Source organism: Caretta caretta, chromosome 8, assembly GCF_965140235.1.
Source record: "Caretta caretta isolate rCarCar2 chromosome 8, rCarCar1.hap1, whole genome shotgun sequence".
Taxonomy (NCBI): domain Eukaryota; kingdom Metazoa; phylum Chordata; order Testudines; family Cheloniidae; genus Caretta; species Caretta caretta.
The window spans coordinates 6,920,834-6,942,796 of record NC_134213.1 but is presented as its reverse complement, the minus strand read 5'-3'; the positions used below and the strand labels follow the sequence as shown (position 1 = coordinate 6,942,796).

Genomic DNA, 21,963 nt, shown 5'->3' with positions numbered 1-21,963 from the left:
TTGCACATCAGGCCGAGGGAGTTCAGAAATGAATGTCTGTTGAATCTTAGGTCCCGATTCCACATGGTTTGGGTTCCTGCACCCATGCTGTACCCCACTGCAGATCTGTGGATGTATTGAGTGTTCAGAATCTACGTTTCTTTCTCATGCAGTCTGAAAGGGTTCTGATTCACCATGCCGTGTAAAAATTAACTTAGACCCCAGAACAGTGTCAGCATAAACTGGTCAGTTAATCAGGGCCTTTGACTAACACCTCAGTTCAAAGGACTGTACTTGTGAGGCTGTTAAAGTCAAGTGGCCACTGAAATCCAGTGCAGATTCTTCTCCAGCACTCGCAGTCCACACCAGGAGGGGACAGGAGATCAGTTCAGGTTCTCTGACTCCTGGGAATCATTAGCTAACTACATTAAAATAATAGTAATTAATACATGCTCTGCATTGATGTAGTGCCTTTCATTTAAGACCTCAAAGCCCTTTACAAACATAAACGGATACTTACCTTACAGGGCGGTTGTAAGAAAGTATTATTATCCCCATTTTATAGATGGGTAAACTGAAGCCATGGCAAAAGCACTAGAGCTAGGAATGTAAGATCTAGTCTCAGTTGCCAATCCCTTGCTTTGACAATCAGAGGCCATCACTGACATCCCTCCTCCCATTCCTGTATTTATAAAGAATAAAAGGGTTGTATTTAAAGTACACAGGGCCAAATTCACCCCAGGTATTAGGTGATGTAATTCGAGGGATGTCAGTGGAGCTGCATAGGCTGATGACAGGTCTGAATTTGGCCCATTGTCTATTTTTAATAACTTTAATGTACTAAAGGTTATTAAAATTATGAGACAATAGGTCAAATTCACAGGAGGAAAGATCCAAACTTAGAACCAATAACACTTAAAAAACCCCAACCTTCTATGCAATTTCTCTAATAGTTATTAAAAAAAATTTATGGTGCTTGGAGAATACATGCTGGCATTGTATGGTATGAAGATTTTATATTGGGACGTGTGTGCGGTGACTTGGACATATCACTCATTAAAAGTTACCATCCTGGGCACAAAATATACTAGCCTGCCATGTGCTATGGGAACTCAAGATCAAAAAAAAAAAAAAAAATACTGATGTTTATTTACCAGCCAAAAATCCCAGGGCAATTGATCAAGTCCTGATTACATACAGTGATTTCCAAACTGATATGTAAAGTTTTTGTTTCTAGACCAAGTCGTCACACAATATCAGGCCTTAAAACGTTGAACTGATCCAGGTCTAAGTAGTACCTTCCCCATTACCTGGGACCAGCATAAGATTTGGGGAAAAGAAAGAAATGTCTTTTTCTGCTTAAAGCTAAGGTTTGGAATGTTATAAGCAGTCCAGGCAGAGATGGATTAGTGGGCAAAGTGGAGGTGAGGTGATCAAAGGTTCATGTTAAATGTAATTTATCACAGAGGTCTGATCGCCAGGTATGTGATCTATATATAGACAGACATAGGTACCTGCCATGGGAGAGATGGTCACAATTTTGTGAATTTTTGGTTTTTTTTCTTGAACATTTTCAAAAATTCTTTGCACTGAATCTTCACCATTTTTCTACTGGCTCTATTACATGCACTGGTGTGTCTAACAGCTGATGCTCAGCTGTGTGTCATAGGCCCTATACAGCTGAGATTCTCTGTTAGTTTAAATGGTAGGGGCCTGTGAACATAAGAATGGTCATATTGGGTCAGACCAAAGGTCCATCCAGCCCAGTATCCTGTCTGCCGACAGTGGCCAATGCCGGGTGCCCCAGAGGGAGTGAACCTAACAGGTAATGATCAAGTGATCTCTCTCCTGCCATCCATGTGCTTTTGGAACTGGAAGATCTGTATTCATGCTGTCACCATGAAGTTCCTAGTGGCCTCGGAGTGAGGCGTAGGGGCATCTGTGAAATCCTAGGCAGGCCTGGGTGAAGAGAGAAAAATATTGCTACCTTTTCCCCAAGGTTTTGCTAAACTCTTTATTAATTATTACTTGTCATGCAGTCAAGAGCGAAGGGTCCATTCAGGGATCAGAGCCATGCATAACAAAAAGACAGCCCAGGCCCCAAGGAGCTTCCAGTCCAAGTAGCTTTAACTCAGAGTAAAACTGTCTCCTACTCATTTGGTTTTGGAGCAAAATGTGGGGTCTGTTATGACTGTACGCTCCCTGGCACAGGGTCAACAGGAATGGGAGGCATTTATGCATCTGCGGACGTGTCAGTCAGCTTTTTAAGGCTGAACTCGAACCCCCTGGACCTGCCAGTCTGATCAGCGCTGGAGCCAGGAGCTGAATGGAATTAACTATTAGACCCTTCCTCCAGTTTGTCCAGTGCTGACCGCCAGGTCCGGCCCTGATCCTGCCCGCGTCCCCCTGACACCGAGGTCCGGCGGTGCCTGCGGGGAGCAGTTTGCAGAGCGAAGGCCCTTTGTGCTGGAAGCCAGGAACCCTGGGGTGCGGGGCCAGAGCCCCGCCAGCCCCGTGGCCGTGTTTCTGCCGGCGCCTAGCGGTGCAATGCTCCCCCCTTCCCCACAGGCAGCGCTCGCTGGGCGGTTACAGCTCTGGGTGGGCTGAGATCTGCCCCCGCCGCCCCGCAGCTGCGGGCTCAGCGCCGCGGCTCCCACCGGGACGCGCGGCCGCCGGGGCTCGGGCCCCTGGGCCGGGTGGGTGGAGCTCGGGGGCGGTGCGGCGGGGGGAGCCCCGGCGGGCAGGGGGCGGATCCGGGCGGAGGGGCTGGGACAGGCAGCCGAGCCGGCTGCAGGCTGGGGCCGGCAGGGTTAACCCCGGGCAGCCGCACCAGCAGCCGCCGCCGCGGTGTCCGGGGGGGTTCCCTGCGGAGCGGGCACCGTGGCCTTTGCGAAGCGCCTGCAGCCCCCTCCCTGCCCGGCCGGCGGGAGCGGAGAGGAGCCGGCCCGGCTCCCCACGGGCTGCATGCAGCCGGCGGCGCGGGCGGGGGCCCGGGCGAGCGGCCGCCGCCTGCCCCCAGCCCCGTAGCCCGCTCCCCGGGGGCTGCGCCGGGCTCGGCTCGGGACCATGCGGCCGGCAGGTAACGGGGCTGCGGGCCGGTCCGTCTCCTCCCGCCCCGGGGATGAATGGGCGGCGCATGCCGCCAAGCCGCCTGCAGGCCCCGCTGCACCGGCGCGGAAGCACGGGGCTAAAGTTGGGCGGCTCTCCCCGGGAACGGGGCCGGGCAGCAGCTGGGCGCGGAGGCCCCGGCCAGCTGCCGGGTGGGGCTGGGGCTCGGGCTCTCTGCAAACGGGGCTGAGGAGGGGGGCCTGCCGCCCCTCTCCCCCGGCTGTGATGGGGGAGCCCCCGGGGCGCAGCCGGGCGGGGTGGCCGGGTCCGAAGCGGAGGTGATGAACCGAGGGGAGGGCCGGAGGGGCGCTGGGTGGGTCGCAGGTCGGGTCCCTCGCGGGGAGTTCTCTCCGCCTCCCCCCGCATTCCAGAGAGCAGGGGAAACTTTTGTCCTCGGTGCGCTGGCCGGGCCATGTGTCCAGGCTTCCCGGCAGAGAGAGCAGCCTCCGGGGGGGTCTGTTGTGTCCTGTTGCAATCGCGTGTCGTTCCCTCCACCCCTCCCCGCTTTGTAACTTTCACTCTCCCCCCCGCCGCGCCTTCTCCGGGATGCGATGTCTGCATTTCAATGGCTTATGAAAAACACGGGGCTTCTCAACTGGATCTGATTTTGTTCTCTACAAGAACAAATAATTTCATCTGGGCGGGTTGCGCTAAATCCTTTCCTGCTGTCTGTGTGAGAGCCCTTCCCTGGCCAGGGCACGGTTTACAAATACTGATACTTACATAAATATCAGTTTGACATAATGCTTGGCGCTTACCTTGCTCTTCCTCTTCAGAGTGCTTTCACAGACATTAATTGATCCTCCCAGCCTCTCCTGGAAGGTAGCTAGGGCTGAGGAGTTACAAAAGAGCAAGTTCCAAATATTGCCTTGTGTTTCCTGCGCAGGGCTTTGTACATCCTTGGGGACTTGATCCCTGGACCTGCTATTCTTACCTGCCCAGAATATGGGGAGGCCCCAAAGCCCAGAGTGGTGGAGACACAGGGACTATTGGTACAGACTACAGACCATGCTCTTACTCATCTTTCAGTGTGTTTCTTTTGCCCCTCTTTGTAAGAGAAATGTGTATTTTTAACATAATGAATAAGAGTGCTGGGGGAGGTTCTCTTCTTGAACAAATGTAACAATTAAAATGACAAAATTCCTTTTGTATTTGGGACACGTGGAGTCATTTGAGTGGCTGCTGGGTTGTTACATGAGTGTTGTCAGTGATGCCCGGTCAGCGCCACACAACTTACTGCATTACAGGGCTCTTTGTACAGAGCATTGCAGGGTGCTCTACACAAAGAAGGAGCTGACTGTGAGCTCCGGGGAAAAGGCAGATGTTGTAGGTGTGTATTTCACAGGCTACGTAAAATCTTCCACCCTTGTGTTAGCACCGTTGCAGCTCTCTTGGCGGAAGTACTAGTGTGGAGAGGCCATGGGGGGGTTTGCCACTGAGTTATCCAACTTTAGGCCTACCCGAGATGCTGGTGAAGGTGCTGAGGTCTTGTCTACATTAGTGCCCTGTGGGCAGTAGTGCAGTGGCGGGAAATTTCCTGAAAAGTGCTGGTGTACCCAAAGCTATAGAATGACCCATCCCTGGCCTGAAGGATTTTCAGTCGTTTGGCCCAGTCCTACAAAATCCTACTCGTGGGAGTGGTCACGTTTATTTCTGTGGAGCTGCTGGCACAAGTAAGGGTTACAGGGCGAGTGCTCAGGTGGGATTTGAAGAGGTTGCAGAAGTAACTCCATGTGTAGGAGGGATGGCAGAAAGCGAGTGATCCTCCCTGTCCTGGCTCTGGAGAATGGTGAGGAGGGGAGGGGTAGAGGGAGGGTATCTGGATAGGGTAGGACAGAGGTACACGGATAGGGCTTCCATTAGGATGATTTATTAACATGCAGTTACCCTCTTTCAAGAGGGGAGCATGAGGTTCAGAGCAGGAGGCTTACCAAAAGCTGCTCCTGGGATCTCTCTGAGATGCCCAGAGCAGTTCAGCTGCTTGCAGGTGTTGCTGGCAGCTCTCCCTGCATCACTCCTAGAAGGAGACTATGTGGAATTGCAGAGCCCGTAGAAAGCATGAGAGCCAGGAAAGGTCAGGGAGCTGCGCAGTAGGTCAAGGCACATTCTGCAGGTGATGTTTCTGTGCTACTTTGTGATATAAACAGCAATAAGCTCTTGAAGTGGCTGAAGCCTGGAGATGCTTTCTTCCCCTTCCCATCCCCCCTTTCCAGCTTTGCAAGATGAAAGGGGCCCCAGCTTCTTCAAAGATGTCTCTTGGCTCTATCAAGCTTTAAATCCCCTGATATCCTTCAACCCTTCCCTTCTTCAAATGTGCTGTGCTAGGAATTATGGGAGGAAAGACTCCAGCAGTAAATATTATGCAGGAATAAATGTGAATGTTAACTTCAGAGATCTCTGTGTCACAGGCTTTGAATTAGCCCGGTGCACTACAGGTGACCACGATCTGTGGGCACTATTGTAATGTTATAATAAATAATAAAGACTACCTCTCCAGAAATCCAAACACTATTGCAACATACATTTACAAAAGGAGACATGTATAAGATCTTAAACTACATGAATGTCACTGCTCTGGAGAAGCGTAAACTACATTAATTAAAAGTAACAGGATTAAAGGCAATCTGCAAATTGCTGTTGTGGATTGCTTTAATGTTCCACACCTACAACTGCGTATCTTTGTGTTGCTCTGGTTGGAGCCTTCATGAAGCAGCTTCAGTTTCTGCGGGGAGGCCCCCCCGTCACCTTTGAATGACAATACCAAATAGCATTTAACCAACAACAAATGACTGGATTGGTTTTTAACAGAATAAAAAATAAAATAATCCCATTTTAATTCCCAGCAGCTCTGCGTCGAGTTGGGCACACCTCCTTTCTCATGCACCTAGATACCAATCCTCTTACTGTGACTGGTTCACAAGCTCTGCCTGCTTAATAATCTTTCCAATAAATATAAGAGACTGTGCCCGAGCTTGTAAACTGCAAACTCTGCATTTCTTACGCTAGGGTTCCAATCCTACAATTTGATCTGTAAGGGGAAGGCCCTTGTTTCTGTTCAGAACCACATTGACAGCTGGAAGCTCCATACCACATGCAAATGCCCTCCTATGCAGATCCAATTGTGATCTCCTTGGGGCAGGGGCTGTGCATTTGTACCTAGCACTTTGGGACCTCTGGATGCTACTAAATGTTTAATAACAATAGCTTAGAATCATGAGGGATGTTGTTCATGCTAAATAACTACTTACAAAAACAACCTGCGACATCACTTCATTGCCAAGAACTTTAAAACAACACATTCAACAACAAAGCTGCCTCTTTGCGGGACTGATAGTCACAGTAGCGATTGCTACAATAGCTATTCTTGGAACTGGCTTGACTGAGGATGGTGCATAAACAAGGATATAAACAACAACATCCCTGTTCATTTCAGCTGCCCGGGGAACAGAAGGAGAGGAAATAATTGTTTTCCAGATAAAATAACCAAGATGAATTCAATAGGAAACTGGCTTCTGAGTGAACCTTGCAAAGGGTGGAGAAGAAGGAAATTAAATGATGAAAGTGCAAGGGCCCCTTTATGCCACAGAAGAATTTAATTCAATATGCTGAATGGTGGTTATAACACCCCCCCGAAGCGGGGAGGTGCAGGCATTGTCATGTACCTTCAGTCTCCTTTTCTTTTCCCTTTGGAGATGACACAAGGAGTAACTTGACTGCAGATGTTTCTTAATGAGTAGCATTCTTTAAAAGCATCAATATATAGGGCATGGCTACAATCGAAACTTCAAAGCGCTTCCAAGAGCTCTCCCAGCACTCCTGGTAATCCACGTCCATGAGGGGATTAGCTCCGAGCGCTAGGAGCCTGTCTACACTAGCGCTTTAAAGCGCTCTGACTTGCTGCGCTCGGGGGTGTGTGTGTGATTTTTCACACTCCTGAGCCAGCAAGTGAGAGCGCTATAAAATGTAAGTGTAGCCAAGCACATAGAGTAGAGCCCTGCTTTACAGAAGTCTCTAAGCCGCCCTACAGTCTCTGGCAGCAACTTGGAACATTATTGTACTTCAGTGTATAGTAGGTAGAATTTCACTGGAACTGGTCTGTCTGATGCATTTACTTTTTCTTTTATTATTTATCGTTTGCATTTGGATAGCCATCTGTCTTGGATGGTTTAGACATAACAAATCCTGAATCTTGGCAGGAGGTTAGACTAGATGACTCCTGCAGCCGCTTCTAACCCTATAGTTCTATGATTCTGGAATGGTACCACCTACCTACAGGCCCCAGCCAAGATGTTTCCTCCCATTTCCTCTCCTTGTAGCTGCCTGCTATGTCTTCCATAGGGCCCTCATCTTACAAGTTGCTTCACACAGGCTTGCAGAATCGCTGCCTTGGGATGCATGTAAAGATTTGTAACAAAATTTGAAAATCTCAAAATGGGAGGTCTTTGGCATTATCTGTGACTCGGGGAAATGGATGCTTTTCTTCTTTTTCCTTAATTGCAAATTGGGCTATTTTTGAGTGAAAACAGAAAGTTTCAGTATCTAGAAATGTATTTAACTAAAGGTGGGGTTTTTTTGCATTGAAACATTTGACACTTAAATTTTGCATGTTTTGATATGAAAACTACCACTTTGTGGTGCTTTTTGAGGGGAAAAAAAACCAAACCACCCAGAAACTTTGCATTCCAAAATAGTCTGGAATGCAATCTCAAATGTTTTTATTCCCATTAAATGTCATGAACAAATATCTCCTATTTTCACTCAGCAAAGCTTACCCAGAACATATTGAGGGGAGACTGTAAACAACAGTTGCATAACTTTAGGCTTGGCAGAATGTGATTTTTGTTTTTTTAATGATTTCACCGATTAATATTGATGCTTATTTTTAGGCATTTTTTATTCAATTTTAAATTTTCACAGTTGCAGGGTATTAATGGGTCCGGGGTGTCAGACAATAGGGGTGGCCAGACGATTATTTACTGATGGTAGACCTTGTGATTCAGAAAGTTAAAGCTTTAAGACCATTAAAACACAAACTGTCAACACCACATGACAAAATATACAAAGTAAATATCCTTAAATCAAAGGTATCAAGCAGCATTTTTCTTACTTTGCCTGTGTGTAAATTTCAATTATTATTGGTGGAAATATTTTGTTCATTGCTTTGTGTGTGCTTGGGGAAATCAGTGGTTACTGATAAAAAATCAATTCCTTCCAAGCTTACTAATATTATTCTCTTTCCCCCAAAACTCTCGCTCTTTTCACTTTCTCCATTCTCTATGCGGCTTTTTTTAAATTGTATTTCTGATTTGGGAAAGTCTCCAGCGCTTGACCAGGCCCGTCCTACCTATCTTGGGGGGACTGCAGCTGTGTTGTTGGTGGGTATAAATGTAGGGCAATGGAACACTTCAAATTCTGTCGGTTTGAGATAATTGAAACTTTGGGGCAATGCAAGGTTCACTTTGCTGGTCTTGCTTTGTCCTGCATAGTGTGAGATCTGCAGCTGTAATATTTAGGGGGATAATCCTTGCAGTGGAAATCAGTGGGCTGTTTGTCTCGTTTACTCAGTAGCCACACCTCCAGAAACAGTGCTGCACGGATAAAAGGATGGGGAGACAGTCCTCACTCATCTTCTTGGAATGTTGACTTCTATTAACCTTAATATACCCTGAGGCTTGGTAGTTATGTTCTCTTCTAGATGTGGGCATATCACCTCCTCCTTTGGATTGCTTGTTTATTTTATATGTGAAACTGGGGAGGTAGGGGTATCTGTCACATGCTCTAGGTGCTTTTGACATAACTTTAATAGTGCAATGACTTAAACCCCCTAGAAGCATCCTTCAAACTAGAAAATATGCAGCCAGGCATAGGTGCTCAGTCTGCAGTGGCAGGGGCCATATAAGTACCTAGATGGACAGAAGCATTTGAATATCAAAACAAACTCCAACTGCAGTCATCAGAACATCACTATAAAATATTATGTCAGTTACAGCTTATTTGCTTTGTGGGTTGGGACCCATTTTCAGCCTGGAGTGGAATTTTCACTCTTTACTGAACTAAAATAAATCCCAAATAATATATCACCAATGCAGCTGTCAAGGGAGGTGGAGATATGTACAAAGACTGAGGCCCAATTCTGCAATTGGCAGTACCTGGGCGGACTGCTGCATCTGTTTGGAGCCCCATGAGTCCACCTGCATGCTATTAGTTGCAGGCTTGGGGCCTATATAGTCAGTTTCTTCAACTATTTCTTACAAACGGATCGAATTGGATGAAGACTAGATGATTGTTTTTTGCTTGGCTGTTTTTTATGGGGGGCAAAACAGCAGAATTCCTTACAATCCTTTGCAGGGTGGGATTCTCATGATTTTGTTGAATGGTGCAGATGCTGTCATTAGTGTGTATGTTGCTGGTCTTTAAAGCAGTGGGTTTCAATCTCTTTTCATTTGTGGAACCCTAAATAATTTCAAATTCTAAAGGGGTCCATACCTCCAATCATAGACATAATCTGTGGGCCCCAGGTTGAAAACCACTGTTCTATGGTAACAACAATATTTCACAGACCCCCTTAGACACGGTCTAAGGGGGTCCGTGGGCCACAGATAGAAAACCACTGCTTTAAAGTGTTTCTGCTCCTCTGTCACAATGCTGCTAGCTTTGGCAGGTCATAAGATTCTGGTCCCTCTGATTACTATCTCGCTTCCCATCCCCCTCTCCCCCACTTCATACCATGCATTGATTTTAGCATCTGACAATCTAGAACTCCAACGGTTTGCAAGATTAATGCTTCACGCCAGGAAGCCTCAAACTTTATCATGGCATGTTTGACCCACAGAGAGGCTGTCTAGAAAAGACCATCCCTTCCCGTTTGAGGTGGCAGACTCAATCCCATTTCCAGTTGCTTTATGTCCCCATGACAGCTACAGAAATTGCATCCAGAGGAAAGTAGTATTTTTAGCTGTGCCTAAGACAAGGAGGAGATATGCACCGTGTTACCTGCCAGCAATCTCAGTCCATTGGGCATTGCCTCACAGGCCACTAGTTACAGTAGGGGAGCTACTGTTGAGGTTTTAGAGATGGGATTTCACGCTTCCAGCTGATATAAAGCCTTAGTTTCTAGCTGTAGCTTTCCTTTATGTAGTGCCTGCTAAAATTATGTCCGAACTGAGGTGATGGAGAGGGAAGCAAGATTATTAAAGTCCTATATCTTGGGATCTGCCAGGAATAGACATGACTGTCTTATACCCACGGAGAGCTAGGGTTTCCAGCCTATAAAGCATATGTTTCTAGTCCAGTTGCTTCACAGATTTTGGACCTTAAAACTGTTTTGGGCCCTTTGTCTAGCAGTGTGTATTAGGCCCAGCTCCAGGATACAATGTAGCAAGCAGTGGCCTTTAGGGAAAGGTAAATCTTAATCCCTGGCAGGTAACTTGGGTTTTTTTGGCCACGTCTGCTAGGTTTTGCGGGGCGAAGACCTGCTTTGCTTCAACAGCAAAACAAACACAGTTACATTTAAAAAGCTGTGTTAAACTGCAGCTCAAGGCTGTGCTGGGTGTGGGGGGCGGGTCAGGATGAGCACAGCCCTATGCCTTTCCCTGAAACGAGTAAATGGGGGGGCCTATGGGGTCGGGGGGGGGGACTTCCAGTGCTGCTTTCTGTGGAAATCTTTTCACATGAACTCTGGCCCCGGAGGAGTTAAAGGGCTTTGTTCCTGAGTATGGTGCCAATGGGAGAGAACCGTGTGAAGAAACACTGAGAGAGGAGAAATGACTGAAATGGTCAACGCCCTCCTCCCCACCCCCACTCTGGTTCCCTCTTTGTCCCCAGATGCTGGGGATCTGGAGAATCCGGAGATCCAGGACAGCTGGGAAGTCTGAGTGAGTCACAAGCAGCGCGGCTGCAGGGAGGGGGCTTAGTGTCGCTCATGAATCATGTTGCTCTGCAAAAGTCATGGGCAAGAGCCTTCAGAAAATGAGTCAACCTGGCACCCCGCACGTGACTGCAGGCTTCACAGCTTTATGGGATTGGTGGTGGTTAGCTCTAGGTTGCGAGCTCCAGGATAACTGGGGCTGCAGCTGCTATGTTTCCCCAGCAAGAAGAGATGGCTTCAGATCACAGCAGGGCCCGTTTCCTAGCTGCCCAGAGAGGACAAAGGCTTCCCAAACTACTATTCCACCTGGATCACCGTCAGCTACATAGGGGAGGCCTGAAATCCCCTAGGTCTCTTTCCCCACTCCTCTGTGCAGAGCAGAGAGATGTCCCCCAAATACGTAGTAGAACTTACCAATAACTGCCAAAATGTTCAAACATGAAAGCCTCCATGTAGGGACCTAAAGTGGATGTGTTTGACCTGATTTTCAGAGGTGATGAGCACCCATCTGCTCCCACGGAAATCAGTGGGAGTTGTAGGTGCTCAAGACCTCTGAAGAGCAGGTCAGCTCTTTGTTAGGTCCCCTACTTCAGGCACCCAGTTTCGAGCGTTGTGGCCATGGCACTCGCATACAGAAACATAGTGCCAATTAAACAAGCCGGGGAGAGACAAATCATGTTGCCCAGAGAACTCTGCAAGGGGGATCTGATCCACCCTTGGTACCACATTTTAAGTTGTGTCCACCAGTGGAACCTAAAGTGTTTTGGAAGTTGATTGTGCCTAGCACAACCTGGTGACAAAAGACTCTCTCCTTTTGTCAGTCTGCTCGTTTTGTTTGGAGGTTTATTGTCACTGGAGTGTAATTGTGGGTGTGCCCAGTTTTGTCAATGACAGACAGATCTCTACTTCTAGAATTACTTAATCTGGGTGTTTGATGGACTCTCTTCCCTTTAATTTCCATCATCTTCAAGACAGACTTGCAGCCTGACTGGCAGCTCTCCTTCTGATCAAAGATGATTATAAACCTCATTGGAAAAATAGCCGCCTTTTAGCACACATGAAGCAGCCCGCCACCCTGCAACGTTTACTATCTCTTAACTGCAGCTTTCTTCTCACAACTGAGAGAATCTGAATTCCTTCAGATGCTTCTGTGGGAGACTCGCTGGCTTTCCACTTATGCCCCCAACTGCCATCTGCTTTTTTCACAACCACCTTATAAGGTGTGGTACCAGGCACGTCCTCTCTCTGTCCCTGCAGCCTGAGCGCCTTGAGCATTCTTTAGCCCAGTGATTGAAGAAGATTATGTTAACAAGGAATGCAGGTTATATCGGAACATCTGTGCTTCCCTGAGTTCGGAAGCAGGAGGTGGATAAGGCCGAATACTTGTCATGTGAGAAGGGCAGGAATCCCTCTCAACCTCTTACTTGGTGCCGTTGCCTTTCATAAAATGAGGGTAAGGTGGCCTGTGGTCCACACTGGATATTTGTGCTCTTTGGAACAATCCTGGGCTAAATGGGTCCTTTCTGCTCTATAGCGTCTTTTATATAAGACTGTAACAACTGATATGCAAATGCAAGGGCTGTGTATGTGGCAGATAGGGCTGTTATAACAGGCTGGGCGAGGTGCTCTGTAGGACTTTGTGATAACTAAGGATGGAGTATGAGTAGGAGTCAAAGGGCTAATGAGAGATTCAATACCGCACAGCTGACGCCGGTGCAGGGCGGTGTAGCGTGGTCTATAATGCTGCCTTGTCCAAATGGTCAGTATCCTTGAGGTGAGGTGCCATATCCCACCTTTTGGAAGCAAAGTGGACTACTGCAGGGCACGCAGGCTAGCTCCTGTCGGGTGGTGAATGGCTGGGGGGCTAATGGGGTCTTTGTCCAAAGAATAGTACTGTGTTCAAATTAGTTTGAAAGATGGGTTGTAGAACACGGGTTTGGTTGTACAGCCATGTCTTCTGTATTACCAAGCCTGGCGAGGGGCAATGATGCTGGATACAATGATGGTGAAATGCTATATATGGTTTGGTCATTTTTAAAGCTTTTAGGGCCTCATTCATCTCATACCTTATACCTGTGTAGGTCTATTGATTTCAGCAGTTAGTCCTATTTATACCCAGTGAGAGGAGAATCGAACCCCAGCATCTGCCCGGGGGCTGTGCCGTCATGCAAACTCCATGATTATATTGGAGGAAAATGATTTGCAGGCGAAGTAGCTGGAGCTGAGAAAAATCTGTCATTGTGCACCTCCTCCCCATGTCAGGTAACTGCCCCAGAAATCCCCTTTCCTTTCTAGCTCTGCAGGAAGGGGGAACTAGTCTGTTGCTGTTTACAGGGTTACAGATTGCGAATGGCCCAGTACAGTGAGGCCAGTGCTGGGTTACTGGGTGTGTTTGATAAACTGTTTGAGCCCTTGGCAGTTTTTAATGGAATATTGGGTTGTTACCAGTCTGAGCTGTGGGACGCAGCTGTGGGAATATGTGCTACATGGAGCATTGGATGAAAAATCTGGCTGGCTTGAAGTAACTAGGACATGTGACTTTAATGTCGGGAAGGATGGTTTTATCAATGTATCTATCATCGAGACAGGTCAGAATGAAGCAGCAGATGCTCTCTGGAGGTCACCTCCTATGCCACATACTCCGCCTGTTGCTGCTGGAATGACAATGAGGTGGACAGGTGCTCCTGTGGCTCAGGGCAGATTGACTATTAGAGAGGGCAGCATGCTTAAAAAGGAAATGCCACTTGTCTGGGTGAGCTCAGAAACCTGGCTGATGACCAGTGATCTAAGCAGAGAGTTTGAACTTGGGGCCCTGAAACTGCATTTAAAAGGGCTTAACAATCACTGTGTTCCTAGTAGCACTGTAGGTTATCAAAAAGGAGAGGATTTTGCAAATCTCATTTGCTCTTCACTGTTTATTACCCTTCAGGGTTGTTTTTTAATTTCTGTTGGGTTGGAGAGTGGTTTTTCGTATTTATTATGCAAGGTCTGATCACAAGAGACCTGGCATGCAGCCGGTTCCTGCCCCGGAGAGCTTGTAGTCTAAATGACTAGATGAAACCGATAGGGGACATGCTAGAGCGTTTTCTAGTTAGTGCATGAAAACTTGGAAGGGAAAATCCTAGAAACTGACGTGATGCTACAGCAATTGTGGGGAATATTTATTTATTTGTTTTTTTAAAAACTGTTTGCGGCAGAATTCAGGGGGGACACGGAATTGGTCTATGTTTTGGTTTTAGGAAAGCTTTTTTACAAAACCTACATTTTGGGCTTAGTTAGCTTGGATAGCATCTGCTTACAGAACGGTTCTTCTGTAATGGAGTCGGTATATGGCTCCATTATCCATCTGAAAGTGATAATCTGTGGTACATATGTTGGCAAGGGGGGGGTGAGTGCGGAGCAGGGGAGGGAAAATGTCCTTATTTTTAGATATGACTAACTGGGACTTCCACCTTGATGCATTTTCGAAAATCCTCATCATGGGAAGTTGTCAAGAAAAATCAATCAGGAGGAAATAACCAGTGGAGACTTTGTGACCCGTGTCTCCCTTAAGGGGTGGCTACAACTCAGGAAGCACAGACGGATCACTGCATTGTTTTAATGGGTTTAATATTGCTGCCATTGCTGACAATGTCTTGCAATTCTACAGCACCTTTCCCTCAAGAATCTCAAAGCACACTGCAAACCGGCCCTCATAACCTCTCTGCGAAATCAGCCGGCTCACGCATCTCCATTTTACAGGTGGGCCTTGGCAAATTGCTAAGAACGATCTGGCAAAGCAAATCATTCATTTGTGGCAAGTATCGGCTCAGCTGTGGGCTTGGTCTTTTGTGCATGGCAGGGAAGGGGTTCCTCTCTTATTGACCATCAGCTGAGGGTCAGCTTATCATGCTCGCTGTTTGCTCTGTCATACTCAGTTTGTCGTGTAGTCTTATTTTCCCTTCCCGTCCCGCCCACATTTCAGAAGTTGTGCAGAGGTTAAAGGTGACGTGCCAGGGGTGGGGGGGAAATGGAGTTTGCACGCCTTTTGGCTTCTGTATGATGTATAAAGAAGGCCTGGATTACTTTTGTAATTTTAAAGGGATTTAAAAATTTTTTTTTTTGGTAATTTCCTGTCTCTTTCTCTTTTTTTAAGCACTTAAAATTCAGGCCATGATCACCCTGTGAGACACTATGGATCACTGGAGACCTGCTAGGATTATGACATAGCAGATTCCAAGAAAGTGAAACGTAATTAATTGAGGGAAGGGATTTTGGTTTACAACACTTCAGAGTTATTTTGTTAGAACCTATTTCGTTTAACCGACAAAAGAAATGCTCTTAGTTAAGGATTTAACAGCAGCTTGAATTAAGGACTGAGAACTCTGTAGCTTGATCCTTTATAATAGTTAATAATAATTGTACTGATTGCCAATTGCTATTAATTTAGTGAGCTGGGGTAATAGGGTTCTCATCCCAGAATCAGGCTCCACAGAATTAATATTGTGTAGGGAACCTGGTCATGTATGGCAAAGACATTCACACCGAGGGCAAGCACAGCCTTGGCCATGTTTATTAAAACAATCAGTAAAGACAGGAAAGCTCCAAACCACAGGAACAATTGTTGTCTTTGGTGTCATCCCTTGCATATGCTCACACCCTTCCTCAGGGACCTGGTGGTGAGACACAAAGGACCAGCCCCAAACCTGGCATGTCACATGAGTCCGATGGTCCAGGTTCCCCAAATGTCCAAAGGTTGGTGGTAGGTGACAATAAAGATCTGAAGGGCCAGTGATGGACCATCTAGCCCCCGCAGCGTGGTGGCTTGGCTTATTATAGGGTCTGGGTACTACCATGAATATTCATTCAGATGCCCAGCCTTCCATGTGTAAATCTAACTTCCTCACCCTCATAATATTGGGGTGCAGTTATCCTATAGATGAACACATTAATGCCTGTTCGCTCATTATCATGTACGTCACCAACTGCTAAAGCAAGTTTGTGGTTAAACATCTCCCAATGATTCTATCCTAAAATATCCAACTCAGTATCAGTTCAGGGTTCCTGTGGTGGCCTGTTGGTGTTATGTACCAGCTCCTTCTCTTGAGCAAGGTATTCTCAGTTCCCCCAAATCTAGGGCAGGGGTAGGCAACCTATGGCACACACAAGCTGATTTCAGTGGCACTCACGCTGCCCGGGGCCTGGCCACCGGTCCAGGGAGCTCTGCATTTTAATTTAATTTTTAAATGAAGCATCTTAGAGATTTTAAAAACCTTATTTACTTCACGTACAGCAATAGTTTAGTTATATATTATAGACTTATAGAAAGAGACCTTCTAAAAACGTTAAAATGTATTACCGGCACACGAAACCTTAAATCAGAGTGAATAAATGAAGACTCAGCACACCACTTCTGAAAGGTTGCCGACCCCTGATCTAGGGTAACTGTTGGGCCATTTATCTATGCTAAGAGTCATAGGCGCCCTTTACTTAGGCTAACTTGCTTAAGCCAGGGTCTTACAGGTTACAGGCCTGTAGGTTCCCTGCGTTACTGCTAAGTAAAAGAAAAGTCTAAGCTAGCTCTGTGGGCTACAACTCCCAAGACTCATTTCTGAGTTCTGTCTTTTTTTGCTGGAGGATTTCTTGGGAAGAGCAGATCTGGATTCCTGAAACTGCGGGGAAGGGGGGGAAGTCCAAGCAAGGCAAAACCTTATAAACAAACCCAACCTCTTCAGGCCGCCTTACGTCATAAAGAAGCTAAAGGGGAGGCTGTGTGGCCTATGGATAGCATTCTTGATTGGGACTGGAGAGACTCAGTTACTGGGAAGGCTGGAGCACACCCCTGTCTGTTTCGGTGCTCCATCTGACCACCTTGTAAAGTGCTTTGAGATTGACAGAAGGGAAGACCCAGAGAAGAAATACGTGGTATTATTACTTATTCTCATGATTTAACAGGGCACAAACCCACATTTTGTTCGCCTTGTAAAAGTGGAGGTAGTTTTTGAAGGGGGAGAGGGAGCAGTTGGTCCACGCCTGTGAGTGTGTGTCTATGGTGTTAAACTAAATTTCGAGCACAAACTGTTCACGCTGGTTCTGCCTGAGCAAAGGAAGCAGCTCGCTTTTTGCCTTCCCCTCGGAAAGGGAGATTGCAGATACCTTAGTCCTAGAATAGAAAAGATCAATATAATGTATATATATTTTTTCCCAAGCCAATGAATAATTGATACAAGAAATTGCAATAATGATTCTAACCCCAGAGGGCTAAAACACAGTGCAGACTCTTGTTAAAAGGCTCTCCTTGAAAGACAATTTGAATGGTGAAAGGGGCTGTCTGCGATGTGATTAGGATTCAAAGTGCACGAGCCCTAGATCTGAGTTTATCTTCTTACCCTCCCCTGACGTTGCATCAGGAAGGTTTTGGGCTGTGTGCGGCATCTGGTATCCACGGCCCCATGTGCTCGCGTGGGCATGTGCCCTGTCTCTGTAGGCTCATGGATGCCGGTGCACTGGGGGCCCCTTGTTAATCACAGTACCGCTGCTGAATTAGAAGGCACTTGCTTTGGGTTGGGCTCAGCCAGGCCCTTGAATCTGCTGCTGAGTCTGTGCTGGGGATTCAGGATTATAATCTGCTGGATCAGCTGGTGGCTGCGAGGTAAGCAAGGTCTGACATGGCTCGCATCTAGCAGAAGGAATGTGTCGCCTGGCCAGGGAGGAGGTGAAGGGCAGGACCAGCTGAGGGGAGACGGAGTATTAGAAGGCTAATGATATGAAAGCCATTGCTGGCCTACTTTATGCAGAAAGCTTCCCTTTAGGCAGGCTGGAGTCTGAGGCTGCGGCTGCGCTTCCCCCCTGCTGTTTCTTTCATGTGAATGTCAGAAGATGAGAGAGAAAGAGGGGTGGCAGGGAGAGATATGAGAGAGCGAGAGAAACATGCATTTCCAAAGGAAGGTGCTGGCAGAAATAGACCAGTTAGCAGCCTGGCTATTGAGAGCATGCTCTGATTCGTCTGTGGACCCACCTTGAAAGGAGGCCCTGAAGGCCACAGGGCTACCCCTTCTGAAGCAGTGGAAAACTGGGCAGCCTTTCTGCCTGCAGCCCTGTGTGTCTGACCAGTGGGTAGGCTGTAGAGAAGTTACCCAGCCACTGATGGGTTTTATAGTCCTCTGGGACTACTGGGCTACTGCCAGGGGCACAAGATGTCTGTTTCCAGGTGAATTTCCGTGAGTTTAGGGTCTCCCTGCTGTTTTCTGGAGAGCTAAGTTCCCTCTGCACTGGGGCAAACGCTACGGTGCTTGAACTTTGCTTAATCATGATTTAAACAGCTGTTCTGGCTCACTCATTTGTATGGCTGAGCTGACCAGCATAGACAGGGCTATATGGGATCTGGGAACTGTCTCCTGGGCTCAGTAGGGACCTCAGGGGAGCGTGTGTTTGTGTCCATCCGTCTGTCTGTCCCTCCCAGCAAATATTGGTGGCTGAGACCTTGAGGGGATGGCTACGCTGCACTTAGACACCTGCGGCTGGCCTGTGCCAGCTGCCTGGGCTCACTGGGCTCAGGCTAAGGGGCCGTTTAATTGCAGTGTAGACATTTCACCATTCGGGCTGCAGCCCGAGCTCTGGGACATTCCCACCTCGCAGGGCCCTAGAGCCCGGGCACCAGCCTGAGCCTGAATGTCAACACTGCAATTAAACAGCCCCTTAACCCAAGTCAGCTGGCATTGGCGAGCTGCAGGTTTTAGTTGCAGTGAAGACATACGCACAGGTGCGGTTTAAACGTGGCTGCAGCACCATTCCAGCTCACTCTTCAGAACCGTTAAGGAGGACAAGCTGGCTGGCTACCTGTGATTTGGTAAACTTTTGTTTCTGTTGGTCAGTCCCTGCCTCTGTGCCCTTCAAAACTGGGCAACAGTTCGCTCCCACTGGATCAGTCAAGACCGAGATGTAATGCTATTCAAGGTGATCAGATGCAGCTAAGTCTTGGGAGAACTGTCTCGCTCCACAACCTTCTCAGTCAAGATAACTGGCCATATTGTCCATCTCGGACAATGGTTGCTTGAGCAACTGGCCCATCCAGGCCTGTGAGAATGCTGACATTCTGATCTCCTTAATGGCGAACCTGGTAAATTTTACCAGCAATGGATCCGGCAGGGTGGGACACGGCTCGGTAGCACAAGGCTGTGTTCCAGAAGTCACCAATGGTCCCTTCTGACCTTAGTATCTATGAATCACCAGTGCCCCCCATACTTCATTGAGCAATGCAGTCTGAAACTTCAGCAGCAGGATGGTTATGGTGGCTGGGGAATCCTCTGCAAGAGAGCTGGTTGATAAATGGAAACCAATTTCACAAAAACTGCTGGAATGTCAGCATTGTTTTCCTTGTGAAATGTTTGAAATGGGACCCGTTTCCTTTAATGTTTAGCGAAATGTTTGATGTTTTGTTGTTGTTGAAAAATTAGCAAAGTGGCTATAGAAATTTTACATTTTACCAAAATCTGATTTTCATCCTCCCTCTCCCCTCCCAAAATAACCAATCCCCACCCCTCCCACGCCATATACATACACAAGTGTTGTTAATTGTGTGTGGGGGGAAATCATTGTCAAAAGAGACCTTTTTTGACAAACCCATTTTGTTTGAAGAATGTTAACCAGCTTTATTAGAAATAAATAAAAGATTGGATTTAAAATTTGTGGCCCGAGAGATGCACAATCTGTGGGATTTCTATAAAACTTGGTTCAGCAGCAGCATTTCATGTGAATAATCGTATTAGTAACTTCTGAACGTGCCTTACCAATAGGATCTGGTATTAAAATGGAGGGGAAATAGTCAGCTAGAGCTGAAAAAAGCAGGGGAGATTTCTGCTAAAATCTCCAGGGGATGAAATGCTGTGGACTTTGAATACATTCTGCCGGGATTTTGTCAGCATTCCTAGCTGGCTTCTACTGCCCCAGCCACAACTTGACTTGTTCCCAGCTGGAGCAGGCACAGCATTACAGGCAGCTTGTGTTAGGGTCACAATGTTGTTAGAAAAGGAGACACCTACCCTTGAAAAGAGCCCTAGTAGCTGTGATATTGAAACTCCGTTTTTTTTTCCGTGCAAATGCACACCAGGGTCAAGTACAGCATCTTATACCCTTCAGCAGATAGCAATGGAAATCCCTCTCCAGGGAGAAGCAGCCAAGGGGATCGTGTAGGTGGCTTGCTGGATGTTTTACAAACCCATAAAATCCATGCGACAATACCTGGCACTCCTGCGGTGTCTTCCATCCAAGGAGCTGAATGCACTTTACACACATTAATTAAATAGTGCTCACAACGGGCCTGTGATGCAGGTAGATGATATCCCCGATAAGCTGGGGTGTGGAGGCCAAGACTTTCAAGGTGACTTTGGGTGTTGTGGCTGGAGAGTTGAAGGCCTGGGCTGCACTAGAAAGCTTCACCAACCCAGCTCTGCTTGTTCGGAGTGTGAAAAATACACCTCTACCAGACCTAGCTGTGCCTGCAAAAGCCATAATGCAGATACAGTTACACCGGCATAAAAGTCTGTTTGTTGGTTTAGCTTAATCTGTTTGGGAACCTGGTTTAAGCTCTGCTGGCAAAAATCCTCTTTTGTGGGTACAAGCTGGGTCCCAGTGGAGCAGGCGGGGGTGCCAGTCTAGCTGTACTAGTTTATCTATACTGGCAAACCCTGCTAAATCTAGATAAAGCCTAAGTAACTTGCCTTCGGTCATGTAGTGGGTCCTGACTCCACATCCTATGCCTTCACTCCAAGGTCATCTTTTCCTGTAACCAAAGAAAACACATTAATTCATTTTCCTTTTATATCTTTTGGGTAGCAGGCACAGAAAACTACCCTCCCGCACAGGCGTGGGAAGTAGGGGTACGGAGCAGCACCCCCAGGTTTTATGTGGGACCGTTGGTCCCATGCCCAGGGCTCCACTCCCCAGTTCTGGTCCTGGGGGCTGACCCCACTCCCTAGCCACTGGCTCTGCGCATAAAACCTGGGGGTGCTTCCCACGCCTATGCCCTCCTCCTGGGCCTCCACCAACACTCCGCTCCGCAACCCCTCACCTGAGGCTCAGATCCTGGCTGCCAGCCCGACTCCCTGGCCTGGGGCCTGTGCCCAGGGCCCGACTCCTGGCCCCGCACCCGAGGCTCTGCTCCTGGTTCCCCACTCCCAGTCCTCCGCTCCTGGGGCCCTGCGTCCGGTTCCAGCACCAGGGCTTTGTTCTTGGCCCCGCACATGGGGTCCAGGCTGCCGGCCCCTGCCTGGGACTCGGCTCCAGGCCCCACACCTGCCCCCAGCTGTGGCCTCGGCCCCCTTGCCCTGGTTCAGGTCCCTCCCTCCCTCCCGGGGACACAGCCCTGCTCCCAGCCTCAGCTGGGGGTGGGCGGGGGGTGGGGGACCAGACAGGGCTAAGGGGACTGGCTTTCAGCACCCCTATTACTAAAAATGTTCCAGCACCACTGTCCTCCCGTCCTTCATAAAAGCACCCTAGCAGTTGTTTGTTTTATCCTTTGATTTGGGGGAGCTATTGTTTGCTCAGCAATTAAGAAATCCAAGTAATCTCTGGCTAAGATGCTCCTTATCTGCTAAAAGAACAGGAGGACTTGTGGCACCTTAGAGACTAACACATATATTTGAGCATAAGCTTTCGTGAGCTACAGCTCACTTCATTGGATGCATGGAATGAAACCTATAGTAAGACATATATATAAAAGTTGGAAGTTACCATACAAACTGTGAGAGGCTAATTAGTTAAGATGAGCTATTATCAGAAGGAGAAAAAAAACTTTTGTAGTGATAATCAAGATGGCTGCTCTGATGGGGACTGGGCAGTCCGGTGGCCTTGGCGAGTGTCCCTGAGCGGGTGGGTTTGCTGGTGAGGAGGGCAGAAATTAGCTGTTAATGTTTCCTTCCCCTTCGAGTGCACCGGATATGTAACTGTAGCCTCGTAAAGCACTTCTCTTCCCGGGGCTTTCCAAACATTAGCTGTGGTGTGCACTGATTGTAATACTGCCCGGGAGAGGA

The 21,963-nt window shown here is 47.7% G+C and overlaps 1 protein-coding gene across 1 annotated transcript in view; it reads left to right on the top strand.

Annotated features, from left to right (window-relative positions):
- Positions 1-2,742: 2,742 nt before the first annotated feature.
- The window catches only part of NDST1 (N-deacetylase and N-sulfotransferase 1), a 63,803-nt gene continuing 44,582 nt past the window's right edge, over positions 2,743-21,963 (top strand). Inside the window, exon 1 of the mRNA XM_048860421.2 lies at positions 2,743-3,058. The gene's annotated coding sequence lies outside the window, so the exon portion shown is untranslated. The remainder of the gene's footprint in view (positions 3,059-21,963) is intronic.